We start from the raw sequence: 14,062 nt of genomic DNA on the forward strand, positions 1-14,062 counted from the left end.
GACAATTTAGTTTGAAAGTTTTCAATTTGAAATCAAGATGTCTCTGGATGACTCTGTTCTGTAGGCTTTACTTGCATGAAAACATGAAAAAGGTGACATGAGCAAGACTGATGGACACAGTTCCACAGTATAATGTTATTTCTCCTGTTCTGAGCAGGATCCAACAAAAACAAACAAAAAAGTGGCCATTTTTCAGACGCTGCTTTGCTGTTTGGTGGTTTGTGCTTTTGCATTCCCTTTGGTCTCTCCTATGCTTAGACTCTGTGGCTTTCTGGTTGAGAGACCCCTTCATTATGGTGGGCAGTGTCATCTGAAGCTTTCACAATAGCGTCTCACAGTGTCACCAGTTTCCACAGTAGCCTGCAACATTATGGAGAAGAATTCAGTGTGGCAGGGTTCTGTTCTGCACAGCCCAGTCCTGCTGAGCCTTTTCTTCCCTTGGTCTTCTCCCCAGAGTTCAGCAGGGTAGTGCTTTCGGGTGGTGCATCCTTTCTACCCCAGCAGCAGAGAGAAAGAGTGGGATGAAGCAGATTTTGGGTGGGAAAGGAGCAAGGAAGGGAGCTGTGCTGGGTGGTGTGTAGTCCCCCAGCGTTGCACCAAGGTGATGAATGAGAATACAGACACACAGCTTCATCCTTCATTACAATCTTCATGGTGGAACATCTGAAGACGTACAGAGCTGTGGTATAGAAAAGTGAGAGTAAGTAGCTATGCCACCCCAAAGAAGTGCTCATCTTGGCTACAACAGGTAGCTGTGTAGTGTGGCAGCATCTCTTTGTTTCTGGAGTGAGGAACAGCAACATGATGTAAAAAAAAAAAAAAATAATGGGGTAAGTGTTCCCATTTGATGTCTAGTCTCTTTCTCTGTACACTCACATCTCTCAGCGAGATGCTTGTGATGACTGTTGTTACAGAAAATGCAAGATTAGGTCAGACTAGTAATGCATTTTTCAGCTACACCAGTGAAGTACTGCCATGAGAAATGCTTCTGAACATTATTTGATTTCTTAAATGCCAATAGTGTCGACTAAATAAATGTCTGTGAGAAGGAGTTTCTTTCTATGGCCTCACCATACTTTTCTCCAAAAAGAAGGAAAAAATAGGGTTGTTATGACAAAATCTTAGAAAGAAATTAATGTCAATCAATGCTTAAATTATCATAATTGCAATTTTAATGACTGTCACCTCTAAGAGCCACACAGGGTAGGATAGTAATAGCAAAGGTGATGTTGCAAATAGAAACAACACAGCATCACTTCCTTTTGAATCTGTTTTGTAAAATGTCCTCACCCAGTATGACAGCACAGCACAGAAAAGTGCTTTTCTTAGTAGCATGAACTCTGAGCTGGCTGCAGTTCGTTGAGGATTTAAGGCATGAATTAATCAGTAATTCTGCACTGCCTGTTATATCTTAAGAGTTTAATTAACAAATTCAGTGAAGAGAAATAGCGTCCATAAGCATTGATAAAGGGATGTTCAGCATAGCTTGCAAAACAACCATTTGAATGTTAAAAAGAATAAACTCAAAAGTTAATAATTCTGATTACCCACACAGCCCTCAAGCCAATACTTAATTTTGCAAGTAGTTTCATTAGATCCAGCAGGATAGACTGCCCAAGTGAATATCTGTGTGTTTAGCTGCCTGCTGCCTTGCAATCTGCTTGAATTGGCCCAGGGCATATATGAAGCATTTTATGCCTTCTCCTACAGAAACGAACAATGAAGGGTTTGAAAACATGGGAATGCAATTAACTCTTGTGTAAATCTTCTCTGAGGGGGAGAGAGGGGCAAACCTACATCCTTGTTGAATTTGCTGACAAGCTAGTTTAGAAACGACATGAACAGGCTGCCCTGCTAGCACCATTTATCGGGAAGGGGTGCTCCAGTAGAAGATAAGTGACTTGCCGTCTCAAGAGAAGGGATGCATTTACTGTAGCCTGGAGTGTAATGCCCTTTCCTGTTGGTCAAAGTTTAAGGCTGGCCTGGCCACTAAACTTCAACAGACACTCTCTGTGATCCCCCCCACCACCCTCCCAGGGGATCGTAACAGAGGAACCAGGAAGAGAGATTCTGAGGTTTGAAAAATCTTGAATCAGTTTAATGAAAAAGAAAAATAATACTAACAATAGCAATGAAATACAGGTATTATACAAGTACACAAATATATTCAAAGATACAAGAGAATACGTTAATACAAAATTCATACCCTCCAGATGACAAGTAAGTCCTAAGCAGAAAAGTCCCAGAACAGACTCAGCAGCAAACAGGAACACCCAAATCCAGAGTTCCAATAACAGTCCAAAAAAAACCAGAAAAGGAGTTGTGCCACTCCCACTCAAAGAAGTGGGGGAAGACAGCCTGTCAACAGTGCTCCTCTGCAGTGTGAGAACAGGAGGTAGGAACACCAGCCACACATATTGATGACAAACATCTCCCAACACAGCAGACATTAAAGGCCCCAGGGCTCTTCTTAGGGGCCCTTATGTACTGAGCACCATGAGAAGGAACACCGTGACTGGTCCATTGGTGTCATCTCACCCATCCATTCCTCCCCATAGGCACGGCTGCCCCTGCTCTCCCACTATGATTTCTGTATGGTCCAGGCAGCCTCACAGGAGTTCTATCCTGGTGCTCTCAAACCAGGACACTGCTGTACATGTAAGGCCTTAGTATTTCCTGCCCATCTTGTTAGCTCTGGTAGTCCTAATTTTTCTGACAGAGTGCACATCAGTTCTGTGAATTTCATAGGATGACAAAAAAATTAGCTGTAGGAACACTATGTTCCCTCTCTGGCCCTGAAGGAAGAGAATGAGCAAAAGAAAGTGGAAGGCAGGGGAGGAAAGCTTACAAAAAGATTACAGTACCTTTGGGATCCCAAATTCAGGAAGTACAGCTTTCTAGTCTCTACTCTGGCATAAGCTTTACCAAGTCATTAAGTCAACTTATCTGTCTGCGAGATACATTGTAATACCTGCCCATTTCACATGAGTCTTGTGAAGGTTCATTAATTACAGTCTTTTGAAGATGAAAAGTACAAAACGGTAGTATTCTGCTGCCACCGTAATCCTTTCCAGGTTCCTAAGTCTCGTTAGAGGACCCTCTGAGGAAAGCAGTTGTTTCCAAACTGCAATTATTTACTGTTTATTATCTTCTTAAGTATGCTTGAGTTTATATCTGCTTGTATTTTCTTTACTGCATTTTTTTTCTTTTTAGTTTTTTTGATAGGCTCTCAAAATGAAATTAATTTATTCAGTTATGATGATGCTATGCTGGAGAGCCTTAGCCTTTTTGTGCATTCGTTAATAATTACTGGTCTTGCTGGAATTTAAGTAAGGTAGAGTGCTATTCCAGGGCTTCTTTTTTTGTACATCTCTAATGTTAGGTTGGAGTTTGTTTGTGGTTTAGGTCTGTTTTAATAATCCTGAAAAGTTTCTGATGTGTTAGTGCATCGTTAATTTGCAAGAATATGTGCTTTTTAAAGGGCTAAGGTAAATATTTTAGGCAATTTGTTATTTTATTCTAAGTTATCACTAGCTGCATTTTTAGAAGTTTTCTAATTACGTGGAGAATTGAAAGCTGAGCGAAAGAGCAATAGAATAAGATATTCTTGCTTCTTGACTTCCAGCAGTGCTGATAAAAGCCATGAGGGGTTCATAATAGAAAGAGATGAGGAGTCTCATTTCATCACCATTCCTAATTTTGAACAAGATGTTACTGTGGACTCAGTTCTACCCCTTGTTCTTTCTGTATAGCACTTTACTCTAGAATTAGTTCCACTGATTTCAGTTAATTCTTTCAAACATATGATGCTCACTTCTTCCACTGTTGTCGACCTCTCTCCAAGGGAGTTGTGATAGGCTGCTTTAAATCCAGATAAAGGAAAAGACTACACAATTTCCAATAACTTTGAAATGAGCTCTGAAAATCTCATTTTGCGTGTCAATTTTATGTCGCCATTCAGCACCACTGACTTTAGCTGTGTGTTGGGTAATGCCACAGGGACAAACTCAGAGCCAGTTTAGCTCAGTGCCATTCCATGGAGTTTAGCAGACTTTCAGCTATCCACATCAACAATGAATAATATTTAGCCTTTAAACTACAGAGCATGTGAATGGCAAGATGATTAGGTTGCATCCATCCCCAGTATAAATTCCTGGATTTATATGACGGCTGAATTTATGGCATCTATTTACCTGGATACTCAAAGCTGCCCTCGTTATTTATTTTGAGCAGATGCTGCAGCTGTGTTATTCTACTGATCATGGATTAAATTCACTGGTATGCAACTGTATGTATCCTCACATATAGAGGATATGTGGATGCTTCATGTTCCGTGTTCTGTGGCAAAATTTCTGTAATGCTCAGGCCCAGCCAAGTAGATAATCTCTGTAGGTTCAGGCAAAATTAGCACTGGTAGTTTTGGTTCAGCTCGATGTGATGTCAACTAATTAGATTGATGGAGAAATTCTTTGCGTTATCTAATTATACCTTCTTACTCCCACTTCAGTGTCTAGTTTGCTGCAAAATGGCATCAGGAGGAACAAACTACAGAACTCTGCAGGAGGAGTAGCTCTGCAGAGGAGTATTCGGGACTTGGGATATCTGGACAGATGTGGACAGTTTGAGATTTCTGGATAAGTGCAGAAGCTGGATATTTCTGCTGAAAAGTTTAATGGCAATATGGTTACTCATTCTGCAGTTTCATTCATCAGTGAGGTATGTGGTATCTATCATTCCTCTCTGATTTGATGAAGTGCTTCTGAATCTTCTCTAGGAGCCCAGATTCCGTGGCATTTTTTTTCATTAAGATTATCTCCATCAATGGAGTAGAAAGCTCTTGTAGCTAAAATAAAGGTGTGAGAGAGCTCACAGCCTTGCACAGAGAAACAATTTATAATTGAACATTCTTTACATGGTTACCCAGCTAAGATGTCGTAGCAGTCAAGATCTCTCTGGAAAATAGGAAAGCTCATATTGGAGAGGCACCTGGGGTGACAGTAGACTGAGAAAGGTAGAGAAGGGAAGAGTCATATTTTAAACTCATTTAAAATTGTTGACTTGGTTTAGACTAGACACACCCTCCAGTTATGACCGCCTAAGAGCTGATATTTACTGCCCATAATTGTCTTCGTATTAACTCTTAAACCAGAAGGAAATAGGTCAAAGCTAGGTCACATTGTGTGAGATTCAATATGAGTCTTAAATACACTTCAGCCTGTAGCTGTCTATAAATATGCCACCCATTTATGTCTATGGAGATGTTGGTAGGATTCAGGTGCTCATGTCTTGTGCTTCTTGAGATGCTGTAGGGTTTCTGAGACACCCACTTGGGGCTGATACACCTGACACAGGACCTTTGGGATACCCATGTCGCTCCGTAGTGGTAGCTGGGCTCCAGGCAGGCTGTCCCAGGCCATTTCGGACAGCACTCCATGGGATGTTCAGGCAGCTGCACTGAACTCCTGGGCAGTACGGTCAGAAGAGCCTCTGGATCAATTCAGTTTACTCTGAAGTAGACAGCAAAGGTGGGAAACAGTTGCTGTGACGTCTAATGCTGTTTCAGAGGGTAGATGAGAACCATGCATCATTGCAGATACGCTCTTACAGGAGACCTGTACCCTTTTGGAAGTGCTGTTTGGAAGTCAGATAGGATATGATAGAAAATGTGAAATGGCCCTAGGCACCTGCCTTTGGACAAATGAATCACCCTCCAGCTTCCACTGGCAGTATTCATCAGTACTCTGTTGATAAGAAGAAGAATTCAGACACCTGACCTGTGCAGACATGTCCATGGCGATGCTGAAAATCAGGCATGATCATCTCAGACTGAACCTTTCCCTCAGAGCTGAGACAGGTCATGCACAGAGGCTGATGGACTATTGGGTTGTGCCCCAGCAGGTCACTGATCCCTGCTTCTGAGACTGTTCTTTCTTGCTAGGATTTATGCTTACCTATGACCAAGCACGTGTGCTGGTAGAAGCCAAAGGTCTTCAGAGCAGCTGTGAGCAGAAGAGAGGCTGTTGTTAACAGGGCTGGTAGCTGCTGCACTAGTGAAGACTGCCAGGACTGCTTTTTTGCCCTAACTGCAGATGCTGAAGAATTTCATCGCATGAACTTACACTTGTGATCTTTTGCATATCTAATGAGCTATGCATAAAAAATTCTGATGCATGATGGCAGTGAGGGAACTGAGCAAAGTATACAAGGGACACCAAATTTTTTATTTTTTCACTGTCCGTATGTGAGTAGTAAGATGCAATAACGCTATAATAGAATAATTACCATAATATTCCTTAAATGGAAGTCTTGCTCATAACTGAACATATTTAAATTAGGAGATGCCATTTCTCATGATGCAGTGAAGGAGAATATTGTTAACTGCCAGTACCTATAACCTTACAGGTAATTGCAGCTATGTATGAGCCCTGCTCTTGTTTGATTAAATGGGTTTACCCAGTAATTGAGGACTTATTGTAATATAATTGTAATATACTGTGTTATTTCTGAACAATAGAGAAGTAAAGGCTAAAGGGTATCCAGTGGAACAAACTACCTCCTGCATGCAAATCAATTATCCCATTGCTGTTATAAACAAGAAGCATTGTGTTCTTCCAGACTTGCAACAAAGAAATCATTATCTGTCTGGCCTGTGCATTGAAGAACAATAATCTGTATTTCCAAAATTAAAACCATAATTAAGCTATTATTATGAGTCCACGGCACAAGAATGAAGAAAATGATAGTGGTAGGCCCCTCAGAGTCTCAGATTCCCAGTTAGCAACCCCTGAATCAGTGGTTCAGATTTTTCCCACATAAGGACTGCTTTGCCTGATTCTCTGTTGGTTATGGAGGCATCACCCCATGGGCCAGCTGAGTCACTGTAATGCTTCTTTCATTACCCACCTGCCAAGAAGGACATTGCCAGGAAAGACAAATTTTAGCTGGGGTGTACTTCAAATACCCTGGGCAGGTAACATAGGCTCTGTTAGTTACCAGAAACTAGAAAGCTATATAAGAGCCCTCTGTCTGGTAAACAATGGTCACAGATTTTTATTTTTTTTTTTTAGCTAATAAAAAAAGGCTGAAATCACTTCTCATGCCCTTCTTCAGTGTTGCATTTCACTTCCCTTTGGATGTGGCTGGAAGTCTTGATCATTGTGTCTAAATGGAGTCATAGAAAACAGAGTAAAAAAAAAAGATGAAGGTGATCTTTCAAAATTTCTTTCACAAAGCAGGACCTCTAAATTACAATTGAGAATATACGTGTGTGTGTATGTATGTATTTGTCCACATCCTTATTATCATCAGATGTCGAGGTCGAGATCTTCATAAATCTCATGTTTCATGTGTGTTATTAATGCATCATTTAATTTAAAAAGAGGACATTATTCAGATCATCTGGACACAGTGACAAATAGTAAAAGTTAATAAGTCCCTCAGTAGAATATAACTGAGTGAAAATGCTATAGCTACGTAATTCACTACATTGTGTAAGATGCCTGATGGTGCAAAAGCAACTTCAAATTTTGAAATACAAAACTGCAGTGAGTCAGGAAATACAGAGAGCAATGTTAGCATGACTTACATCCTGTCTCCAGATTTAAGGCTGAAACGGATTGAGCAAAAAGTCTGGAATACCCTGCATGGGTAGGATCAAAATGAAAGCAAGATGACTAGTGATTTTTGGCTTTGTAATAGAAACTGGGAGGGAATAACATGACCCAGAACAAGTACTAAAGAAATTCCACAGAAAATACATTTTACTGGCATATTATCATCACCAAATTTTCTATCCCATTCATGTAGCCTCATTTTAACTTGATACTTCCTCCAGTGAAAGAGCTGATAAGTATTGATCTGGGATATTGACTCTCTCCTGTGGTTCATATCCTTCAGGTCTGATATAAGGAAATTACTTTTGGCAGAGGGTGTATTACTGGGAAGTCTGTTGTGCTAGAGAAGTTGTAATCTTTTCAGAGTGCTGTGAAAAGTCAGTGATTGCTCAAGCACATAAACACGTCCATCCCTCGGCTCCACTACCTCTGCATTGCCAACGTCTATAAGCCTTCGTAGCCTGTTGTGAACAACACAGCCTTGAAACTAGTAAATAGGCTCTTTTTTGCCTCCTGCAGTGCCTTTGAAGTGGCTCCTATAACCACTGCCTTCCTCAAATCTGGTCCTAACTTGTGCCTGGAGCAGTTCTCCAGCCATACCACTTTCTGCCCTGCACACCCGTGTTTTGCCGGTGAGCACACATAACACTGCTGCTCAGGCGCTGAGGCCACCCACGTGTCTAAGAGATCTTGAAACAGTTTGGTTGGTTTTTTTAGGTAGATGTTCCTTTACTTCCTGGCCATGTCATCCTAATTCCTTTAGTGTGCATGGCCTAAACTAGGACAGTCGCAGAGTAGGAATACTGCTCTTCTCCAAACTGGGACACTCGGCTGTGAATCCAGCTGCCCAGTGAATGCATCCAGCTGGGGATTCAGTCCCAAAATTTACTTTTTAATTCTGATGGCATTAAATAGCTTTTTGCGCTGCTTTCTGAGGATCCCTTTGTGGACTTTGTTTTCAGGATACATTCTGCAGGGGGGACTGTCTCAATATTGCAAAATGCTGTATGTGACTGGGAAGGAAAGAAGTGAGAAAGGAAGGAGGGGAGGGAGTTGGATTTCTGATCTAGTTTTAAGGCTTTCAAGAAATCCAGGACACTCCTTGGTTTTCATTAATTTTTGATATAAGATATCTATGTATATCTTAAGATGGCAGAATCAACAATTCTCAAAGATCTGTCTACTAAAGAGGGACTACTGGGGTGGCCGGTCGCTGCTATATCCCATTGGCTTCTTCACTGAGCAGCATTGGAGGGGGGATTTCACACAGAGGTGGGTGCCCGGGGGAGCCAGTGGGGCTGTGTGCGAGTGTGCTCTTGTCTCTTCCCTCACACTCATGCTGGCTGGAGTGACCTGCAGTGCTCAGCTGCCTCATGTGTTCAAGTCCACTCTGGAGAAGCTTTTCCTGAGCTAGACAGAATTGCAACATGTGTAGCACAAGATATGTACAGTTCAGCTGCCTTGATTGTTAATGGTGTCTTCTAGAGCCTGCCTTGCTGCTGCTGAACATGGGAGGTGGCGTGTGTGTTATGTTAGAGGGGGCTCTGTTCTTCCAAGCAGCATCCTTCAGGTGCGATGTAAAGCCACAGTCCCAGCTGCTAACAGGTACCACTGATCTGTGGTACATCTTCTGTATGGAAATAGTACCCTCCTACCATGGATTTAAGAATTTTTAAGTTGTTTGTCTGCACCCTTCTTCCCCCCAGAATCATGAAGCTGAACTAAAAGTTTTAACTTTGGAAGGTAAAATAAGTCACTCGATGCAATAGGAGAGTCCCTGAAGACCCTCCTGCTGAGTCATGAGGTTCAGACTGGACCCCCTTGCTTTCTAAACTTCCTCATGGAGAGGCATCTAGGTGCAGCTGGATCCAGTCTTAGCCCTGAACTGTAAAGAAAATTTCAGACCCCAGGCTCTGCCATAGAGTTGGTTTATTTCAGCGCAAGCTGGGACCCTCCAAGAGGGACTCTGATCATAGAACTCTCTGGACAATTATACCCTTACAATCCAAATTCACCTCCTCTCAAGTAATAGTTAGGTCCAAGAGTAATATTTGGGTCTGGGGTGTTGTTCCTCATTGAATCATTTCTCTCATTCCATCTCAAAGATGCAGTTTCTGTTGATCTTGTCTTTCTCAATTAGCATTGGTTTTGGGGCCTTTCTCCAGCCTAAGCTAATCAGTACTCAGGTAAAAGTCCACAGTCTGGGCCTAAGGCTTCAGTGAATCTGGCTACTCATGCTAAACAATGTCACCCATGAGACAAAACAAATTGCAATTCGTCATAATTTTAAAACAATCCCACAATTAATTCTCAGGTAAACTATTTTAATCTCCAACTAATGAGCAGCAAAATTGAGGAAGCCAATTTTCCTTTGGATTGGTGTCCTTTGGATTGGTCCCAGTCCTTCCCTTTTTTTCCTCCATGACGCCACCTCTGCTACATGCTCCCCCTAGCACCCTCACAGAGATGTCTGGAAGTCTTTTCCTGCTGACTGGCAGTGCAGGATCTGTCTGTCAAATACCTACCTTTTACAAACTTAATATTCTTGGATCTTATTTCTTTTTCCAAATCAGGGTGAAACTGGCTAGCAGACTGAAAAGTTGCTGGGACAGCTAGCTGCCAGATGGCCAGCATGGTAGCACAGACGTATGTTTTGTGATATCATGGCACTGTTTGCATTTGATTTTGAATTACCACTGCTGCCTAGGGGTCCTTCTCTTAATACTCTATGACTTTGTATATTCTTGCCTTGATATAGTGCTCTGCATTCTCCCCTTTGAATTTCATCTTGCTTCTTCACAGAAGCCCATGGGAACCTTTTTACCTTTGGCTGCAGCCTTCCAAGAGACACATTCTTATGCTTAGCTGAGCAAAGAGACTGTGTGAGCGTAAGACCAGCTTCAGCAGAGCTCTTGCAAGGGAACACGTGTTTGTGCTGACAGTTTTATAAGGAATTAGAAGTCACTGTTATTGTTCACACTGAAAATGATGCACAGACACATTGACTACAGATCTGTGTAAGTGTATTTAAAAAATCACTTTAAAAGCCGTTTAAGAAAATATGCAATGGTGTCAATGCATCCTCTAAATGACCCACTTTATCTAGATGCTTTGTATTGCCTGTTGCCTTATAGCAAGTTAAGAATGTCCACTTTTCAAATTAGTATTGACATTCCTTATGATACTGCCAACTGTCTTTCAAAACATGCCAGTTATTTCTCTCCCCCAGGAGGAGATATCTGAAGCGTGATGAGGATGCTTCTGCAGCTCTCACTTGTTGTTATAAGTAATACAATGCATGGTGGTGCTAGTGTGATTTTTTATGAAGTAACATTTCAGTAGAAGCTCGTTACAAAACACACTAAGTATGATTTATAGGCTTGAAATGATGACTATCCAGCATTCCTGAGTGATGACTTATTTATTCTTGTAGTCAGAAGACAGAGCTTCTTATAATGAAAAATAGTTGATACCTCTTTAATTACAGCTTAGGTACAATGTGGGCATTGTGCTTCTTAACCACCCACTGACAGTCACTAAAGTGCAGTGGACCTACATTTCCTAATGTATGAAATTGCTCCTAGGATTCTGCAGGACCCATGAGAAAATTCAAAGAATTCTTACTTAATCCTGACCAAGTGTGTCTTGGCTGAATAGAACTTCTAAGTCTTTCTAAAAGCTTCATTCTTAAGATCTTATTTGAGATGGCCCCCTAATGGTATTCCAGAATCTCAGCTTAAGGTGCCCAGCTGACTTTCAAATACTCACTTTTAATTATTGTTCTTTTCTTTCCCTTAGGATTAATTTTGAAAACAAAAGTCTCAGGGCATATGTGCTTAGGAAATTGTCTTATGATGACATTTCTCCCTTGTATGAAAAAGCAAAACAAACCAAAACAAGAAATTGATCCCTCAAGCAAGATTTCCACTATCATGAGAATACTTGATTCCCTTTTCTCCTTCCCTCTGAGCAGGAAACACCGTATGTCTTAGGCTTAGTAATGCATTAGGCACAGCAAATGTGAGGTCAGAGGAAAAAGGATGGGAAAAGAAACCACAGATGAGATATGATAATTACATCATTTGATGCAGTACTGGAACTCAGATAATGCTAGTAAGGTAAAAGTACTCCTAAAGAGTAGAATATGTACTTGTACTTGCAACGAACTGGAGAGCTATCACCAAAAGTTCCTCCAAAGAGGATTTGTCAGGATGTAGAATAGTGAGTGGCTCAACCCTTACTATTCATTAACAATAACATAAACAACTTAATATTGAGGAAGACTGTTCATTTATTACAAGTCCCATTAGGAAGCGAGCTGAGCATCTGTGGTGATGCGAATGATATAGAAATAACACAATATACAATATATACCATATATATGCAAACGTAGAAATGGGCCAAATCTGTAGGCCAAGAGTTTGGACTATTCTCTCGGGATTCATTTCAGGGATCACTACAAGAGACTAACATGTGTGAATGCTTCCTCCCAGGCTTTCAAGGTATTTAAAACCATAATGGTGGGTCATCTAATGTTCTCCCTCTCTTAGAGGGGTTTGATTCAAAATCCAGTCTCCATCAGTCCTTCCACCCCCAACCTCAATGCACATACACGTGTACGTGGGACATCTAAACTACATGATCTCATTCTCAGCAGAACTGGGTTGGTTATCCTACATATGGCCCATATACTGAGCAGAAGGTAGGGGCTGGTGGGCAGAAATGTGTTTTGGAAAGTAACTAGAATCTGGAAAAAACAGAAGTTCAACACACTCTGAAAATAGTCAAACTCACTCTTCAAAGGAAGGGAAACGCTGGAAGAGCAGTAGTATCTCAGATACTGTTAGTGAATAATGGGGACAGCAACACATAAGCATCTGACATGCAGGCATCATCACCAAAAGTGACAAGATTGTGCATTTCAGCCACTGTTCAAGAAATCTCCTGATCTAAAACCAGAGTGAGTGATAACTCCTTGCGCAGCTGTTCAGTCTCCACCTTTCAAACCCAGATGGTCTTCTATCAGATACTTGAGGATTAACAGTGGGGAGAAAGAGGTGGTAAAAGGATAACCTTGGGTTTATTTGTAAGTTTGGACAGTGGTACACTGATCTCTGTCAGTGTCATACGGAGATAATTTACCCATTTTTAGTCTCCTCCTGCTGTCTGAAACTGTAAATCCTCTTCCCAGAGAACAGAATTATTAGAGTAGCTATATGACATATTTCCTTATAATTTACTCACTGTGGGTTTTTGAATTATATTTTTGCTGTAAGATGTTTCTCAAAGTTTGTACCAGTGTTTGACAGCAAAATAAAACAATATATCATTTCTCATAAAAAGGAACATACCCTTGAGCACGTTGTGTTGACTTGCCTAAGAAATTTTAGCTGCATTTTCTTTTGTCATAGAAGCCTATTTTATGGACTGGTGTATATTTACACAGTGCAAACCATTTGTGCAACCAGGTATTTTGTGCTAGAGCATAAAGTAGAAAGGAGAACTGCCTTCTTGTTTTCGGACACAAAAGAAAAAATCCCAACCAGAATCAGAAGAGCAGTTGCTTTATCTCATGCTCTGAGAAACTACCTGTTTCATTAGTGCAAGGTGTTTGTTGCTGTACTGGCTCCCTCCAGATAATGGCTGTATGAACATCTGTAGAGCTATATTAACCTGCTTATCTATAGGTTCACTGGAGTAGAAAATGAGTTATTATTTCATTCATAGATTATTTCATGCGTAGTCTAAATGATAGTGACAGTATGTTCTTCATCTTCTTGCTTTTCTGCAGCCATCCATCCCTCTGTTCCCATTCCTGCATTAACTTGTCTCATCTCTGCTTTCTACCTATAGGCACACCAAGATCTAAATATTGGTTTCATTCTGGGATCATTTATCCTAGCACTTTATTTCCTTCATACAAACAAAAGAAGTTGGTGTTGTGACTTTAATTTTGTTCACATCACCCTTTTAAAGGTGGTGGACCAGCTCTTTTCCCTCCTGTTCCTGTTATATTGCATCCTATTTTTGTGGTACCTGCAAAACTTCTTCCGCCTCCATGATACTGATCATAGAGAGAATTGTGTTAGCAATTTTATCCAGAAGAGACTGCTTACCCTACCCTCCTTACCCCAGGCTGAGGCTCTGTGATTGCAAGCAAGTCTGGTAAGCCAGTTTAGTTTTGCTTTACTTTATAGACTTCATAAGAAGAACCTGAAGTAAGATAAACAAGGAAGAGGTGTGAAGGGAAGGAAAAAGAGGAGACTCAAAAGTCAAATGCACTCTGTTTGCCACTTAGGTAGCAGTTAGGGTTGTCAGGGAGAATATCCAAGATACATTAGAAAGTGAGGAATGGAGGTTATAAAGAGGAAAGGGGGAGGAAAGGACACTTACATGGAAAGTGGAGAGGATAGAAGAAGCAAGAACAGAAGTGAATTTGAGACCACTCT

This window comes from Apaloderma vittatum, unplaced genomic scaffold, assembly GCF_000703405.1.
Source record: "Apaloderma vittatum isolate BGI_N311 unplaced genomic scaffold, ASM70340v1 scaffold13084, whole genome shotgun sequence".
Classification (NCBI taxonomy): domain Eukaryota; kingdom Metazoa; phylum Chordata; class Aves; order Trogoniformes; family Trogonidae; genus Apaloderma; species Apaloderma vittatum.